General features: G+C 38.7%; 1 protein-coding gene and 1 long non-coding RNA gene across 2 annotated transcripts in view; one reads left to right on the forward strand and one right to left on the reverse strand.

The window, feature by feature from the left end:
• The window catches only part of LOC121521941 (protein shisa-like-2A), a 56,813-nt gene that overhangs the window by 20,194 nt on the left and 18,251 nt on the right, over positions 1–18,368 (reverse strand). The window lies entirely within an intron of this gene.
• LOC121518401 lies at positions 2,760–6,851 on the forward strand. The gene is made up of 3 exons (XR_005992649.1): positions 2,760–2,908; positions 4,376–4,448; positions 5,392–6,851. It is a non-coding gene; the product is annotated as an uncharacterized LOC121518401 (long non-coding RNA).

Below are 18,368 nucleotides of genomic sequence, written 5' to 3' on the forward strand. Positions count from 1 at the left end.
TGTGACTGTATCTGCAATTGAGATATGACTGCTCATGCTTGCTGTACTTGAGCTCATAAGAGTCAATCAACTTGATAGAAAGCATTATTCATCACTACTTACTCCCACATGAAAATTGAAACCACTCAAAAGAGCAGAAACTTCACCCATTAGTCCCAGTAGTATAGAGTCAGCTATTAACATCGCAGGATCCAGTTCAGCCAATTACTCCCTCTCTGGTGGGGTAGAGACACAGTGTGGCAAAACCACAGCTTTGCTACATTGTAAGTCATGACAGAAGCATTGCCTGCCGGTGCCAACAGATGCACTGACAGTCTCATACATGGTTTTTTGAAAATTTTGAAATAGCCCCTCCCCTTAAAGAACTAAAAGGATGGAGTTACACAAGGGAAGAAAAACTCACTGAAAAATCACTGGATTATCAAAGGTTGAAGAGGAGTCACCTGACTAGAAGCTGTAGTACACAGGTGTCTGAAGGTTCATCACCAGGTGAGAAGATCTTGATTGCCAAGGATTATCTACAGCTGGGACACCTAACGAGCTGCAGCTGTGACCGTACATGAGTGATGGCAGCTGAGTTGATACTTAAGTGGGTGTGGTTAAGTTTTACTCCAGCAGAATTTACTCTGTGTTTTTACTCCAACTCTCCTGGTGGCTGGTGATAAATATACTCAATAAAGAGTAAATTTTACTATTTTTGAGTAAAACACTTTTTACTCTGGAAAAATTACTCCCCAGATTTTCCTGTGTAGGAGGACATCATTCTATGGTCTTCAGAGTTGTATGGCAACACAACAGTATCACACTGAACACACTCACATGAAAACAGCTCATCATAGCGCCCTCTACTGCCAACAGGAAGTGATGCAAATGGGTAATTTCTCTATTCCTCTTGTTGAACCTATCATGCTCTGATTTTGACCTAACTATCTGTTCCAACCTTGGCATGTTTCATTAACAGATGCCCCAGTGGCCATGGCGGCCATTTTGATCCTTCGCCTCAGACAGGAAGTGGGTCATTTCTGTATTACTCTTACTGTGTTGAACCTATCATGCTCTGGCTTTGACCTGAAGTCCTCAGGATCTGCCCCAACATTGACATGTTTTATTTTCAGATGCCCAAGTGGCCATGGTGGCCATTTTGATCATTCGCCGTGAGACAGGAAGTGGGTGTAACCCTCAAATGAAACATCCAATTTCAATCAAATTTCACACATATGATTGGGGTCTGCCCCTTTACACTTTTCAAATGCTAATGTCATGGTTTTCCTCTAGCGCCACCTAGTGAAAGATGCCAGTGGCCCCTATAAAATCAAAAGTCCAAACTTCTTTGAATTTTACATGATAAATAATCCTGTGCTGATCACCTCTACATCTGAGCATCATCTTTGCCATACGTCACCTGCAAGACACAAGGGCAGCATTTTATTCTAATTATAAAATGCTGTAATGCTATAATGTCCTTTTTAGCTGAAATTTTATCCCACATGAAAACAGCTAAGTGCAGTCTTGATTTTATTCCAACCAAATTTCTTAAGGAAGTTTTTAGCACAGTTGGACTCAGTATTTTATCAATAATTAATAGTTCTTTAACAGAATGTGTAGTTCCCTCTGTTTTTAAACACGCCGCGGTCCAACTTCTTTTAAAGAAACCCAACCTTGACCTCTCTGATTTTAATCATTTTAGACCCATTCAGGGGCAGACTGGGGAGAAAAAGTGGCCCGGGAGTCATTGACAGACCACCCTATTTAATGTGCGGTGTGGGGAGCCAGCCAGCTGGCGGCACACGTTTTATGTAACATGATGAAACAAATCTATGCATTTGGTGTTTTGACTAATATTCATACAGTTATCAATAAAGTGAAGAACCCGACTGATTAGCCTATAAAAACTGCATGTACTTATGCAGTGATTTTAATGCCTACAGATCATTGATTCAATAATATAAGGACCTATCAATTTGCCAGGCTGTTGGACATTGGAATTAAACTATCTAAACCCTGAATAAACCACTAGAGGGCAACATAATTACAACAAGAAGCCATTTTAAAAGACTTTCATTTAAAAACAGATGAACAAAGCTAACTACAAGAGCATAAAAACTTAACCCAGAGCATTTATGAAAATGAAAACTAAACTGAAAATAGTAAACGGATATTTGAAAACTAAAAACTTGAAAGGTGGAGGACATTCATTTGATTCTCCTTCCTTAAGCACCTTTTCTCTGCTTTTTTGGTCCTTACCAATAAACAAGTTAGTAAGTAAGTCCGGCTTTTCTGTAGTTTTTTTAAAATCACTACTACATAAGTATTTTTTGAATGAAGTATGTACTTAATATTTTAAAAAGCATTGAGTACTGAGTAAAAAAATAAACACTAAAAGCCAAAAGGAGGTCCAAGCTTTCTGCCGACAACATGAAAATGACCAGTCATTTGGCTTTTGGGGGCCACAGTCCTCTCTGGAGTCCCCTCTGGAACATATATGTCACATCCCCCTGGCTCAGTTAGTTAAGTTACCTTTTCCCTCATGTTTGTAGTCTTGTCATTTCCTGTTTTATTTTGGTTACTTATTTTGTGTCTCTTTTCCAGATCACTCCTTCCTGCCCATCCCCACCTGTCTTCCCTGCATCCTGATCATCCTCATGTGTCTCACCTGTGTTGATCGTCTGAGTGGCTGCACCTGGTGATCCCCGGCTGACTATCGTTCTCCCTGTGTATTTAGTTCATTCACTCCCTGTCCTCTGTGCGAGTCTGTCTTTTTTCCTCCGTGTGCATTACTTTCGAGCCTTATTTTCCCTGACAGACCTTAGTGATTATTGGCCCAGTCCCTAGTTCTCAGTGTCTGAGTTTAGCCTGCCGATTTTTTACCCCTGCCTGTTATTATTGATCTCCAAAAAGATGGAAAAAGGTAAGAATGCTGACTTAACAGACTGATGAATAATCTCTCTCATTGACAGAAACTTGAAGTGCCAGACAAATAAAAATAGTTATAAAGTCCACTGTCCCCTATTACACCTGTAAACAGGGCAGGAGGGGCAGCAGTTGCTCCAACACTGGCACAAAGCCCTGCACAAAACTAGTTGGCTCACTTAAAGCAAAATAACACAATTTACTATTAAACTAGATGATTAGGGTCATGATTTGATATAAGTTAAGTAAAATAATTAAGCATACATAAGTTTGATCCTTGGTTTCCTGACAATTGATTTTATGATTCAAGCTTTTCTGGACATAAATGATAAAAGAACCTACGTTGGGTAAACAAATCCATATTAGATTCAGGGTTAGATCAGTTAGACTACACAGTCATAAATACTGAAGAGCAGGTGCAAACAGGGAAACAAGTTAAAGACAAATAAACAAACTGAATGACAAATAAACAAAACTTGGGGTGGGTATTCTTGATAAAGCTGGCTGGAGTACACATAGTTCTCACTGTAGTAACTTAAAATCAACATTGATTGAAAAGGCGTTGGTCCTTGGCTTAATTATACAGAAGTATGAGAGGAGAGGAGATATGGGAAATGTTCAAGTCACACAGAAACCCCACTAGAAACTGATAACGAGGGAGGAACCTGGAGGAGGGAAAGCACAAACTACCCAGAGAGCTTTCAGGAAGGGGATCAAGGTCAGGTGAACCGCATCTCACAGAACTCTCAGAGTGAGAGCCAAACAGCAGACACAAATAAATCAAAGGATTCATCTCTGCACAGGAACCACCCAAACCTTATGCAGGGCTGTATAGCAAAGCCATATGCATGTTAGCAGAAATGGAAAAAAAGCAAAACAGAAACTCAACACAGACCAACGACACAAACAAAACGGAAACTAGCCAAGGCTATAAAGAAAACAGTTGCAGAGACACGACAGCAAATGCAGTTTTTACATAAATTGCATAAATTACAGGCACTATAATGTCTGGAACATGACTAATCTGACCAGAGATGCCATTTCTGGCCTTTCAGAACAACCAGCTGCCACATGCCTAATGACTCTACAAATTAGAATGGCCTTAGACATGCATATGGGGTAAAAAGGGGGTGTTTGTGCTATGTTTAGATACTAATGCTATATCTAAATTGCTAACAATACAGCTGCAGATGAATCAGTCACCAAAGCCTTGCATGATCTAAAATCCCTTGCAAACAAAATGGCTGAAGATTCAGGCATTGGGCAGTGGAAAGGTCTGATCACCGCCATATTCATTTCCCTAATGATAGTGGTCGCGTTTATAACCATATGCGGGTGTTGTTGTATCCTATGTGCTCACACACTCTCTGAGAGGTGTATCACCACTGACCTACTAAACAGCCTCCAGCTTACCAGATGGCCACAATGGCCGCTGAGACCATTCCACTAATATCTGCTTCCACAGGTTCACCTTCAGATGATGAAGAAGAAGATGACTGCAAGGAAGATGATGAAGATCATTTAATCATCACTCCCCTGTATATACAAGTTATTCTATGATAAGCCAAAAATATAAATGCACATAATGAATAGGCTATTAAATGACATAATTTCAGACAGGGAGTGCTTTTTTTGTTTTCTGTTTCATTATTTGTCCAAAATTGAAAATGACATTTTTAACACCACAGTAATCAATGGGAGCATAAGTTCCTCGTTGGCGCTGCTTAGGTGTGGGTCTGCTGCCTCAGACGGCCATTCTAGTTTTACCTCTTTTGAAGATCTCTAGACCTCCTCGACCGGACATTGTTTTTATTCATGGGTTTTCTGAGTTTTTGTCACATTTGATTTCTAATATGATAAAAACCTTATTTTAGGTGATTTTAATATACATGCCTGTTTTCCCAGCCAGTCTGGTTTTATTTAACATGTTTATATCTCAGCCTGTTGCTACTGAAAGTGTGCCTGTTTGCAGAAGGGTTCACTCTCAGAAAGGATGTGTTGAAAAACGACAAAAAAAAAAAAAAAAATGTGTTGTTACATGCATAACACATTTTGTGTGGATTTCAACACAAGATGTGTAAAAAAAAAGCCTAAGAAGTTGTACACACCACATGTGTTAGACAGTTTAACACAATTTATGTTATTTTAAATGCATGTGTTAAACAGTTCAACACAATTTGTGTTATTTTAAGTGCATTTGTTAGATAGTTAGATAGATAGACTGAAATGTTTGCCCATTCTTCTTTGCAAAATAGCTCAAACTCAGTCAGATTTGATGAAGAGCATCTGTGAATAGTAATTTTCAAGTCTTGCCACAGAATCGCAATGAGATTTAGGTGTAGACATTGACTGGGCCATCTAACACACAAATATGCTTCAGTCCAAACTATTCCATTGTAGCTCTGGCTGTATGTTTAGGGTTGTTGTCCTGCTGGAGGGTTAACCTCTGCCCCAGTCTCAACTTTTTATTGATTCTAACAGGTTTTCCTCCAAGACTGCCCTGTATTTGGCTCCATCCATCTTGCCATCAACTCTGACCAGCTTCCCTGTCCCAGCTGAAGAAAAGAATCCCCAGAGCATGCCACCCCCATGTTTCTCTGTGGGGATGGTGTGTTCAGGGTGTTCAGGCAACAGAGAGGAACAATATAATCATTGGATAACACTAAACACTAGTGCAAGTCTCCTTTAAACATTTTTCACATTCTTCTTTGAAACCATTGTCAAAATAATCTGTAAATTACAGTCTTCTGTGTGTGCTTTGATTAAGAATAAAATGAGATGATGTGACTATGAATGTCATCTAGTGGTCAAAGTGAGTAACTACATCAGGACTTTAATCAGGTTAGAAAAAGAAAAAACTCCCCAACCATTGCAGAGCTCATTTAGTGAATAATGACTTCAAATATTATTTTTACTCTCATTCTCGTCTTGGTTATATCACATTTGACAATATTCAATCATGTTTGGCTTCACTGTTTAATAATTATTTTATAGGAAGATGACCAGAACCACTGGGGTGTTATTTGGGCATAGTGTTATTCCTATCAACATAACACAGTGCATAATTTGCTGATAAGTCAGTATCCCCCATCTAGTGGTCATAGTCATCACTGCTCAAAGGGGTATCAGACTCATCTCTGGTTGGGAGGTGGACCGTCAGGTGACCTGGTGTGGCCTAACAACCTGGAGTTTAATGCTCTAAAGACATTGGAGATGGTTTAGATATTAGGAAGGACACTGCCGCCCATGCCCCCATAACCCTCTATGAATCCCCAGTTTCCACAGTCGACTCTCTCCACCTCCTGGGGACCTTTAAATCCCAGGACCTCAAATGGGAGCTCAATATCAGATCCCTTGTTGAGATAGCACAACAAAGGATGATGAAGAAATTCAACCTGCAAATGAATATGATGCTGCACCTCTACACTGCTATCATGAAACTCATCCTAACTTCATCCATCACACTCTAGCATGCTGTGTCCATGGTGAGGCAGAAACAGGCTGCAGCTTATTATCAGCTCTGAAGAGAGGTTGATTGGCTACAGTACCATCTTTCCATGACCAGTGTGCCTCCAAGGCTCTGAGGCATGCAGGCAAAGTGTGGCCGACCTCTCTCACCCTGGACTTTTTGAGGCCTCCCTCTGGTAGGAGGCCTTGGCCCATCAGTACCACAACCTCAGGCCACAAGAACAGTTTCTCTTCTGTTAGTCTCATGAACATAATCTGGCCCTCCCCACTCCTTCCACAGACTCTCACTGATTTCCAGAACCAGCAGACACTGTGTGTGCTTATCCTTAAGAAAACTGCACTATAAACTTTTTATCACTATACCTCCACATCTGCAGTTTCTCCTTTTTTTTGCACCTTTCTGCATACATCTGTAAAGTTTATATTGTATTTAATGATTTAATTTTGCTTCTATATTTTTCTCTACTAATGTACTTAAGTTTCTACCCCCTTGATATTTCATTCTTCATCTATATTTGTTTTGCACCAAGTCAGATTCCTTATATGTGAGAATGTACTCTCAATAAAACTCAAATTCTGATTCTGATACTGAATAAAGGGCAGGTTTTTGGGGCCTTGTCATATAGGGGCCAATCAATGCTAAGTTGAAGCATCATAACCTCTGATTACACATGTAAATAACCATTTTTACTCATAAAAAAAAAAACAAAACCAAAAAAAAAAAAAAAAAACATCTGAATGGAGCCAGGCTGCAAATGTTGACCAAGGTGCTAGCTAACAGTATGTATCCTATGGATGCATTCATATTAACATATGACTTCAGAGGGGAGGCATCTACTGGGCCTTTCAGGAGCCCAGCCATTTCTGTAAGAGAGCCTGGCCTGGTCATAGTTAGGAAGTAGAAATTCTAAATATATATATATATATATATATATATATTCTTGGATACTCCTTGTTAAATATTTCAAATTAAAAGTGTAAGAGTTCAAGTTGTAGTTACATAATGTGACCACCAGATGTCAGATTACACCTGTAATTATTTATGCTGAGGATGAAACTCTCATTCCAGTGTCAAAGGTTAGAGACACAAAATTCTAAAGTCAGTCCAAACAGAAAACAACAACATAACTAGAATGGCTGTCTGAGGCGGCAGACCCACGCCTAAGCAGCGCCACCGAGGAACTCACGCTCCCATTGATTACTATGGTGTTCAAAATTTCGAAGTCAGAGAAAAACTGAACGGGTGTGCGGATCATCACCAAAATCTAATCGATTCTTCCCTGTACTATCACAATATTCCCTGAAAGTTTGGTAAAGATCCGACTTTCCGTTCTCAAGTTATCTTGTACACATACAAACAAAGAAACAAACAAAGATACAGAACCCTTTACATAACCCCCTGCAGATTTCATCGGTGTGGGTAATAAATCTCTCAAGAGAACATAATGAGTTTAAAGTGCTTCCCATTTAGTTAACACGTCCCCAGAACATAAGCACATGTTGTGCATAAACTTAAATGAAAAGTAGGTCACAACAAAATTAAAGATTTTATCCCAGTCTTTATAATTTCATAATAAACTTAAAGTCCAAATCTAACGAAAACAGCAACCTCGTTCTTATCCAGTGTCTTTTAAGTCTTTTTAAAATGTCTATGACTTACGTAAGTGTAAAGGCAAAAGTCTATAATCCACTCTCTCATCAGAAAAAAAGACACAATAAATCCACATAGCAAACCCCCCAAAAGTATGCGATCGACCGCTATGCTTTAATGACTTTCCTCATTCATTCCAAAAATGTTCACACAAGGGTGAAAAATGCGTTCTCTGCGTCTTCTTTCATTGTTTCAGTGTCTCCTTCTTGCCACAATAACCGCAGCCATGTGTGTGCGTACAAACAGTTTGCACCTCCCTTTGAGACGGGTTTAATATAGACGCAGTTTCTATGAGCAAAATTGCTTTCAGGTTTGATAAATCGCTTTGCGTGTGCTAAAATAATATGTTAATATTTTCCCCCCTAGTACACGCACCATTGTGTGTAAACGCCCCATATTGCATATTCATAGCGGGGAACGTACTAACTGGACGCAGCCATGCTATTTTGCACCTTTGACAGATGCAACCCTTAGCACACGCTGTTAGTGAACCAGTTTGTACTTTTCTTTGCGTGTGCAATGAGTTTGCACACATTTTTATACATGCAAACCTTTAAAAGATCTGGCCCTTTGTACATATCTGTTAACAACAATTGTTAATCTACGAGTTGTAAGTTTTTTATTGTATTTCGAAAAGTGCACTAAACTTTGTATTAAAAAAAGACAGAGAGATAGAGAGAACCTGTGATGCAGCCCCCTGTATTATTAGTTTAATATTTAGCAGTAAAACTCAATAATCAGCAGGAAAACAACTTTAGGGTCACGGAGACGCTGTACATTTGCAGTTCTTACAGTTGAGCCATGTTCTGAGACTAAAATAAATTGTGAGTCTAAACACACACTTCAGATAGTTTAGACTGGTATCGGATCAGTATCGGTATACCCAACACCTTGGTATTGGTATCGTAACGGGAGGGAAAAATGGTATCAGAACATCCCTAGTTATCTGCTACTCTGCTATTGATAGTATTTTATCAATAATCAATAGTTCTTTGGTAGAAGGTGTAGTTCCCTCTGTTTTTAAACACGCTGTGGTCCAACCTCTTTTAAAGAAACTGAACCTTGACCCCTCTGATTTTAATAATTTTAGACCAATTTCAAAACTTCCTTTTTTATCCAAGGTTTTAGAAAAGGTGGTTTCTACTCAGCTATCATCTTTTATGTCTCACAACAACCTCTTTGAGAAGGTCCAGTCTGGTTTTAGAGCAGGTCACAGCACTGAGACGGCCCTCCTCAAGGTGACCAATGATTTGTTTTTAGCAGCAGATAGAGGGGAGGGAGCCATTTTAATTCTTTTAGATCTCAGTGCAGCATTTGATACCATTGATCATGCTATTTTAATAGAACGTCTTAGAGACTGGGTGGGCATCAGGGACACTACACTTAGCTGGTTTTATTCTTATCTTTCAGAGCAAACCTTTGCAGCCACCGTAGGTAACCATTCCTCCTCTACCTCTACTCTTACCTGTGGTGTACCGCAAGGTTCGGTTTTAGTTCCCATTTTATTTTCTATTTATAGCTGCCCCTTGGCCAAATAATTCAGAATCACGGGGTCTCCTTTCACTGCTATGCAGACGACACACAGATATACCTGCCCCTGAGACCTGAGGACCAGAGGAGCCTAGCTGCTGTTACTGACTGTCTAAATGATATTAACTGCTGGATGGCTCAGAATTTTCTACAACCCAATAACTCAAAATCAGAAATAATACTCTTTAACATTCAAACTCCTCCAACCTCATGCTTTCCGGTCTTGGTACTCTTTCAGAAAACATCAGACCCACAGCCAGAAATCTAGGAGTAATGTTTGATTCAGACCTCACTTTCACATCCCGTATCAGAAAGGTTGTCCAGTCATGCTTTTTCCATATCTGAACTATTGCAAAAATAAAAATCAATACTCAGCCGGTCAGATCTTGAAAAAGTCATCCATGCCTTCATCTTCTCCAAACTCGATTACTGTAACTCTCTTCTCCCTGGTATCACTCATAAATCTCTCTCCCGCCTACAGCTAGTTCAGAATTCAGCAGCTAGGCTTCTAACCGGTTTTAACAGATGACATCACATCACCCCTATTTTAGCATCCCTACACTGGCTCCCTGTAAGTTTTAGAATTGATTTTAAAATTTTACTTATCACTTTTAAACACTGAAGGGTCTGGCTCCAAGCTATTTAACAGAACTTTTAACCCCCTATGAGCCAGGCCACAGCCTTGGATCCTCGGGCGGGGGCTTTCTGGTCGTTCCAAGGTCGAGGCTTAAGACTAAAGGTGACAGGGCCTTCTCTGTCAGGGCGCCTCGACTTTGGAACGACCTGCCCGAGGAGATAAGGCGTGCAGAATCAGTAACGTCCTTTAAATCACTTCTTAAAACTCATTTTTATAGACTCGCTTTTATGTGATGTTGTCTAATGTCTTTTAATGTCTTTTACTACATCTTCCCTCTTTCTATCAGTTTTCTCTTTAAATTTCCCTCTGCTTCCTGAAATTTTACCTTAATGCTTCTCTGTCTGCCGCTCTCTGCTTTTTATTGTTATCTTGCTTGTTTCTTATTGCCATCGTATCTCTTCTTTTCTCCCAGTTATTTTCAGAGCTTTTACCCCCTCCTGCTCTTTTATTCTCTTAACCTCTTATACTGCTGTGTCCTTATAGCTGATTAATATTGTTATTATGATTTTATCAGGACTAGTATTTTACCCCTTTGAGCTTTTTAATTTTTGCATTTTGACTTATTTATCCTTATACATCTTAATTGCTTTGATTCTACTTCTTCATGCTTTGGTTCATATTCCTTTTTGTCTCCCCCTGTTATTTTATTGCTCTTACATTTCTGGTCCTTAGGTCTCTCTTTTATGTAGGTGGGTTTCCTGTGTCTCCTGGATTCGTCTAGGGTATTCTGGGTTTTTAGTTCTTTGTTTTATTTTTTTCTTGGTCTTTAGTTTTACTCTGGAGTTTTACATATCAATGGTTCCATAATGTATTTCCAACTTGTCATGTTTTCTGACTCTGTAATGGGTCCACTAGGATGATGATTATGATGTTACATTGCTGGCTTTATCTTTTATGGGTTCCTCTGTTGTTGCGGTTTTGTCCTTCTATGTTCTTTGCTTGTGTTATGATGATGCTCTGTTTTATTTGTGTTTCTGCTTATTGTCAAAACACTTTGCAAACCTCTGTTTTAAAGGTGCTATACAAATAAAGTTATTATTATTATATTTAAATATTGTCATAATTTTGGTGAAGTTTGACTTAATCAAAGATATTGCTTATTGTCATGAATATAGACAACACATTTTCTACATTGATACAACCCATTATAACACAGATGATCAGTGCTGATTTATTGCCACCCCATTTGATGTTTTTTCCCAGATTGGAACCAGCATCCCTAGCTTCTTGAGTGATCGCCTGAGGCAGCAGTCCATCAGCCCAATCTTTTGTGTATAGGACTCCCCAGCACAACAACTCAGTACGCCACTGTGTTAAAGAATGACAAAGTCACCATTCCACTTCAAGATGACAGTTTGACATGCGTCATAGACACGCTGTTCTAAGCTGTTTTGGAAGAAGTCAATTTCAGTAATGTCTCAGAGGATGCAGCAAGTGAATTTTATGCAGTTTTTTTGTGATTTATTTATTTAAGTTTTAGCATACAGGCAAAAAAAGCATTTTAGGATCATTTAAAAAATAAATAACACAGCTCTGTGTTATTTTTTAACACATTTTTGTGTTGAGATACACTCTAAGAAATGAAATGTTGATTTTACTTAACTAAGTTATATCAACCGGTTCCACACAACTGTGTTGTTTAAAATGGACAAGCAAAACACGAGTAATGTGAACAAAGGAAAGAAACTCTAACTTAACTTTCTTACTTTAAAGCTACATGATATTACTATGTTGGATTTACTGACACTACATTAAGTTTACTTAACATGATTGAGTTCAACTAACTTAACAGAGATGAATATTATTAATGTGGTAGGTTTGTGTTAACACAACACCTTTGTTGTACTGGTTAAGTTACAAAATTAAATAAATACAATATAAGTTGCAGGGCTGCACAGTGCACTGATAAAAATGTTTTGTTGATCCTACTAGTTTAATTAATTTTATCAGTAGCACACAAGAAATTTGCTTAGATTCCACAAATGTTTTTTATATTACCATTTCATCTGAGGTGGACCATCTTATGCAGTTATTCGCAGTAATGAGTTGGTTATCCACTTATTCAGTAGGTGACATTTCACCAATGTCGGTGTGCCATCTTCCATTCATTGAAATTTAACGACAGTAACATTGACCCCTGTAGGCGAGACCGGTTTAATTGAGACAGCAACTTCACTCATGGTGCACTTTATTTAAATATTTTATTTAACCTTTATCTAACCAGGAGAAAACCTCTTTGAGATTAAAAATCTCTTTTTCAAGAGTGTCCTGGCCAAGACAGCAGCAGCAAACAGAGGTTTAGTGACTAAAGGCATTCTGGGAAAACTGCAGATTTGTCAAAACTCAAGTAATTTGAGTAATAACCAAGTGTTGGCTACATCTTGATATCTATAGCCATAACCTTATACAAACAAGCAATATGTGATTTAAAAAAATACTGTTACACCACTTGTGCTGCTACATGGTGTGCAAGTGGCGATGGTTGTTCTGTTCCATTGCACATGTCTGAGAATGTGTTATAGTACAGTATCTTTGCGTGCGTGTTGGATTTAAGTGAGATAGTTATGTCCGTTTTACTCAACTGTGTTGTGTAGCCTTGAAATCTCTAACTATTAATTATTATTAAGTATTTCAATGAAACCTAGTTAAGTTTTCTCTAAAAACTTAAAACGTTCGAGTAATTTTAACACAACAAAGTTACATAATATGAACAACATCACTATTTCATTTCTTAGAGTGTATTTAACACACAGTATTGTTAAATGTGCACACGCACTGAGTGTGTTAAAAGTAACAAAATGTGTTGTCCTTAACTAGACATGCAAGTGTGTTAAAAATGAACACATGATGTGTTCATTTTAGCAATCTCTAAAGAACACATAAAATGGATTACACTTCTTTGACAGGATGAACCACAGTTTAACAGTAATAATAATACGTAAAGGGGGGTGCCTTCTTATGTGCTTGTGTACTTATAATCCTCACACAAAGAGCCCTGAGACACAATACCATCCATGAGTTTCATTGAAAAACAAAAAACTGAATTTTTATGACACTAAAATCCAATTTGCATAATAATTTGAAACGCGGTGTAGTCATTTATAAAGTTGGGTAGAACAAGTTTCAAAGCTGAAAAACCTTACACTTCACAACAGGTTACTGCAGTGGCTGAATGCACTATGCCATTCAGTGTAAATGACTGTTATTATGATGAACATGAATGGAAAAAAATTTTTCTGCCTCACTGTGACTTGTGGGATTATTACATCAAATGGTGCATATCTGTATATCATTAAAGTGCTGCTCTTACAATGGTGAGTGTTCAGGCCTTTTGAAAATACAAGGGTCAATCAGTCAGTCATTGTTACAGTTACAGTAGCCAAGGAAGCCTCAGACTTCCTTGACCACACTCATACTGATTAGACATCTGGAGGAGGGGGGTCTGCTGCTATATATAGAAAAGACTTTAAATGCTCTCCTGTTTTATCCAGTAATTTTACCTCTTCTGAATATCTCTAGACCTCCTCGACTGGACATTGTTTTTATTCATGACACTGTGGTCTTAGTCCTGATGGTTTTATTATAAAGAATATCTGTGTGTCAGACCACAAACTAGTTTTATTTAACATGTTTTTATCTCAGCCTTTTGTTCCTGTTCACAGAAAAGGTTTTTAATTCAGAGTCTTTAACACAGATTTAAACACAGAAGAGCTCATCTCGCTTTTTAATCAGACCTGTAAATGTGCCCTGGACTCTGTTGGCCCTTTTAAAGATAAGAAATCATATTGTGCAGTATAGGGCAGTCACAGAGGGGATGGGGCAGTTACAGAGGGGATGGGGCAGTCACAGAGGGGATGGGGCAGTTACAGAGGGGATGGGGCAGTCACAGAGGGGAAGGGGCAGTTACAGAGGGGATGGGGCAGTCACAGAGGGGATGGGGCAGTCACAGAGGGGATGGGGCAGTCACAGAAGGGGATGGGGCAGTCACAGAGTGGATGGGGCAGTCACAGAGTGGATGGGGCAGTCACAGAGGAGATGGGGCAGTCACAGAAGGGATGGGGCAGTCACAGAGGGGATGGGGCAGTCACAGAGTGGATGGGGCAGTCACAGAGTGGATGGGGCAGTCACAGAGGGGATGGGGCAGTCACAGAGGGGATGGGGCAGTCACAGAGGGGATGGGGGCAGTCACAGAGGGGATGGGGGCTGTGATGGGAGGAAGATAAACTATAACTTCTCCCACAACACGTCTCCCTATGCCAAACAAGCCAGATCACTGGATTCACTTACACCCCCACCCCCCACCAATGCAGACCAATGCATTGCACTGTTTCAGTGAGGTTAGTGACAGACTCCTCTCCAGAGACAATAAACTGGAAGCCTTAGATGCTTAGATGTAAAGTTTGCTGCCATTGATCTGCTGTACAAGGAATTTCAAAACCTAAAACACAGTCTGGAGTTTAGTCAAGAACAAATGGTTCCACTAATTACTGAAAACAAATGCCTCAACACTGTACTAGATTCATCCATAGATCGATCCAATATCTCAGGAACCATTAGACCACAACAATCAACAAAAGTCTTAAAACAGTGTATGGAGGATTGTGGTCTTGGCGACAGTTGGAGGCTAAACCATCCAAACGAAAGAGAGTACTCTCATTTTCTCACAGGTTCAACATTCATACTCCAGGATAGAGTTTTTTTTTGACCAGCAACTCTCTGCATTCAGATATATCAGACACAAAAATACACTCAATTATTATAAGAGACCATGGTCCAGTTTCTTTCAGACTCATCCAAAAACGTCAACGAGGTGGTTTAACACATCTCTGCTTAAAGACCCAGAGTCTGCTACCTATTTCAAGAGAGAATGGACATCCTTCAGAGAACTAAATGACTCTCCAAACACCTCTGCAACACTTCTCTGAGATACAGGCAAAGCGGTAAGGGGCAGGATCATCTCACACTCCTCACATAAGAAACAGAAAACATCTACTCCTCCACTCAAATGCGAGAAATACACAGTGAACTAAGAAAGGACAAACTGGAACTTGATGACTATTTAAACAAAAAGACCCAATTCCTAATTGAACAACTAAAATTAGACAAATTTCAAAATTATAACAAATCAAGTAAATACCTGGCAAATTTAAACACAATAAAGAAAAATCTACAAATTACAGTTGTCAAGGACTCAACAGGGAAGCCTCAGCACAGCTCTGAAGACATAAACAACCTTTTTCAAGACTTCTGTAGAGATTTATGTTCTTCTGGGCATAGCCTACATATTTCTGATATCCAGCATTTTCTAAACACCATAAATCTACCCCAGCTGACAGGAATAAATGACCTTTCTCAATCAACCATTAACTCCAAAAGAATTCTATATAGCACTAAGCAACATGACAATTCACAAGGCACCTGGTCCACATGGCTCCCCTGCTTCGTTCTGGAAACATTTCTGGTCTACCATCTCCCCTCTATTTTTAAAAATGATCAGTGAATTCACAACCAGCAACCATATAGCACCGACAATGAACACGGCAAAGATAACACTCCTACTGAAACCAGGAAAAGACCCCACCTCTCCATCCAGCTGCCGTCCACTTTCCCTCATCAACACAGACATCCACATTTTCAGCAAAGCACTGGCAAACAGAACAGAAAAAGTCATGCCACCTATCATACATCCAAATCAGACAGGTTTTATTAAAGGCAGACAATCCTCTCATAACACACAAACTTCTTAATCTCATGCAGCTTTCTAATAATCAAAAACTCCAGCAGTTCTCTCACTTGATGCAGAAAAAGCTTTTGACAGGGTTAATTTGACATTTTTATTCAATACACTACAAAAACTAGGGTTGAGAGAGTCATTTATAAATTGGATAAGGGCACTTTACATTTCAGCTATGGCCACAGTCACCACTAATGGGTTAATATCACACAGTTTCACTCTTAACAATGGCACCAGGCGAGGATGTCCTCTCTCTCCATCCCCTCTTCACCATATTCATTGAACCCCTGGCTGCTGCTATCTGACAGAATAAAAAAATCAAAGGCATACAGACATCCACCATAGAGCAAAAAAATCATTCTTTACACAGATGATGTGTTACTCCTCCTCCTCTAGGACCCACTCTGATCCCTCCAAGAATGTTTGAAAGTTATGAAATAATACTCAGAACCCTCAAACTATTCAGTTAACCGGTCAAAGTCCACCATCTTACTGCTCAGCACAGATAAATGGGATGTGGCCGCCCAGTCACCATCTCATCACATTCCCACGAGTAACAAAATATTTAGGAATTCATATTTCCGCCAAGCTGTCAGAGCTGTTTACCCTTAATTTCACACCATTACTCGCTGGATCAACCTACCTATCTCCCTTTTGGAAAGAATTTCCACAAAATGTCAATTTTATCTAAAATAAATGATTCATTTTCCATGATTCGTATTTCCCCTAACACCTCTTGTTTCAAGTCTCTCAACTCTTCTGTATCTTAATTCTACTGGAAAAGCATTCCCCCCAACTTTACAACAATCTTAATCTTATGGTGGATTAGAAGCCCCAAACTTTGAATGATATCATCTAGAAAATCATCTTCAATATGTAATTAAATGGTTAAATCCCTCAGATCTAGATTCTCATTGGTTACAAACAGAACAGTCACTATGCAGTATTTATCAGACCTCCTGTTTATCAGTCAGTCAGTCAAACATCATTGTTTCCACAGTATTACATAGCCTCAGCTCTGACAGCTTGGTGGAAAGCTCTCCATATCACAGGTTTCACAGCTGCACCATCCACCTGCTCCCCAATTTGGAACAACCCAGACTTTACCATCAATGAAAGAACATTAAACTTTCCCACCTGGAAAGACAAGGAAATCACACATCACCACATCATCTGACAGGGGACAGATCACATAAAATGACTACTATGACTATTTTGTTGGTTTATTCATCTGTTCATGGAGGGTATTTGCACTTTGTGTATTTCTGTGTTTAATTTTGTCCAAGTTCATCAAATTTTTTAAATCTTCAACTCTATCTATGATAATTATCATCTGTTTTTAATTTTATTATTACTCTTGTTTATCATTATTAATATTATAACCATTAATATTCTTCTCTGTATATAACCCCCATACTAATGACCATAACACTCTAACGGTTTTCCTTCTGACAATCTTTGCTATAGGCCTCCAGTATTTTGTATTACTGTCTTAACAAGGTTTTCCTTGTATGTTTTTTTTTTATTTTTATATTATTATTCATTTTTTATTATTGTATATATATAAATGTTTATTATTATATTCTAATATTATGAATATATATTAAAATACAGTTTTAATTAATTTTTTTCTTCACCTCCCCCTCTTCATCTCTCACTGTTCCTCATGTACCACTTGAATATCACTCATCTGTCTTGTTTTTTTCTTCACCATTAAAAATAAAATAAAACAAAAATAAAGTAAAATAAAATAATAAAATAGTGCTCCACAGCCATGGTTAACAGAGTCCATAAATGATTTAAAGAGAGACTGAAGAAGAAAAGAAAGAAGTGGGACAAAACACGTTACAAGTTTTTAATGAAATATGAAGAGCTATCAAAATATTCTAATTTAATTTTAGTTAATCATTCTAACCCCCGAGTTTTATTTAAGGTTTTAGAGTCTAGGACATCAGGGAAAATATCACATCCCCAGCCCAGATTTTAAACACAAGTAGGGATATTTTTATAACTTCAGTAGTTTTGAGCCTGTGTCCTTGTCCTTATTTATCTGAGATTTTACCCCACATGAAAACAGCTACGTGCGACCTTGATTTAATTCCCACCAAATGTCTCAAAGAGGTTTTAATCACAGTTGGGCCCAGTATTTGATCAATAATCAATAATTGTTTGGCTTGGTTTTTAAACAAGCTGTGGTCCAACCTCTTTTAAAGAAACCCATCTTGACCCCTCTGATTTTAATCAGTTCAGACCAATCTCAAAACTTCCATTTTTATCTAAAGTTTTAGAGACGGTGGTTTCTTCACAGCTTTTATCTTTCATGTCTCAACCTCTCTGAGAAATTTCAGTCTGGTTTTAGAGCACTGAGACGGTCTGGACTAAAGTCTGGTTTAGGAGCAGGTCACAGCACTGAGACGGTCCAGCCTTTGGTCTGGTAA

The sequence above is a fragment of the Cheilinus undulatus genome, linkage group 2, assembly GCF_018320785.1.
Source record: "Cheilinus undulatus linkage group 2, ASM1832078v1, whole genome shotgun sequence".
Taxonomy (NCBI): Eukaryota; Metazoa; Chordata; class Actinopteri; order Labriformes; family Labridae; genus Cheilinus; species Cheilinus undulatus.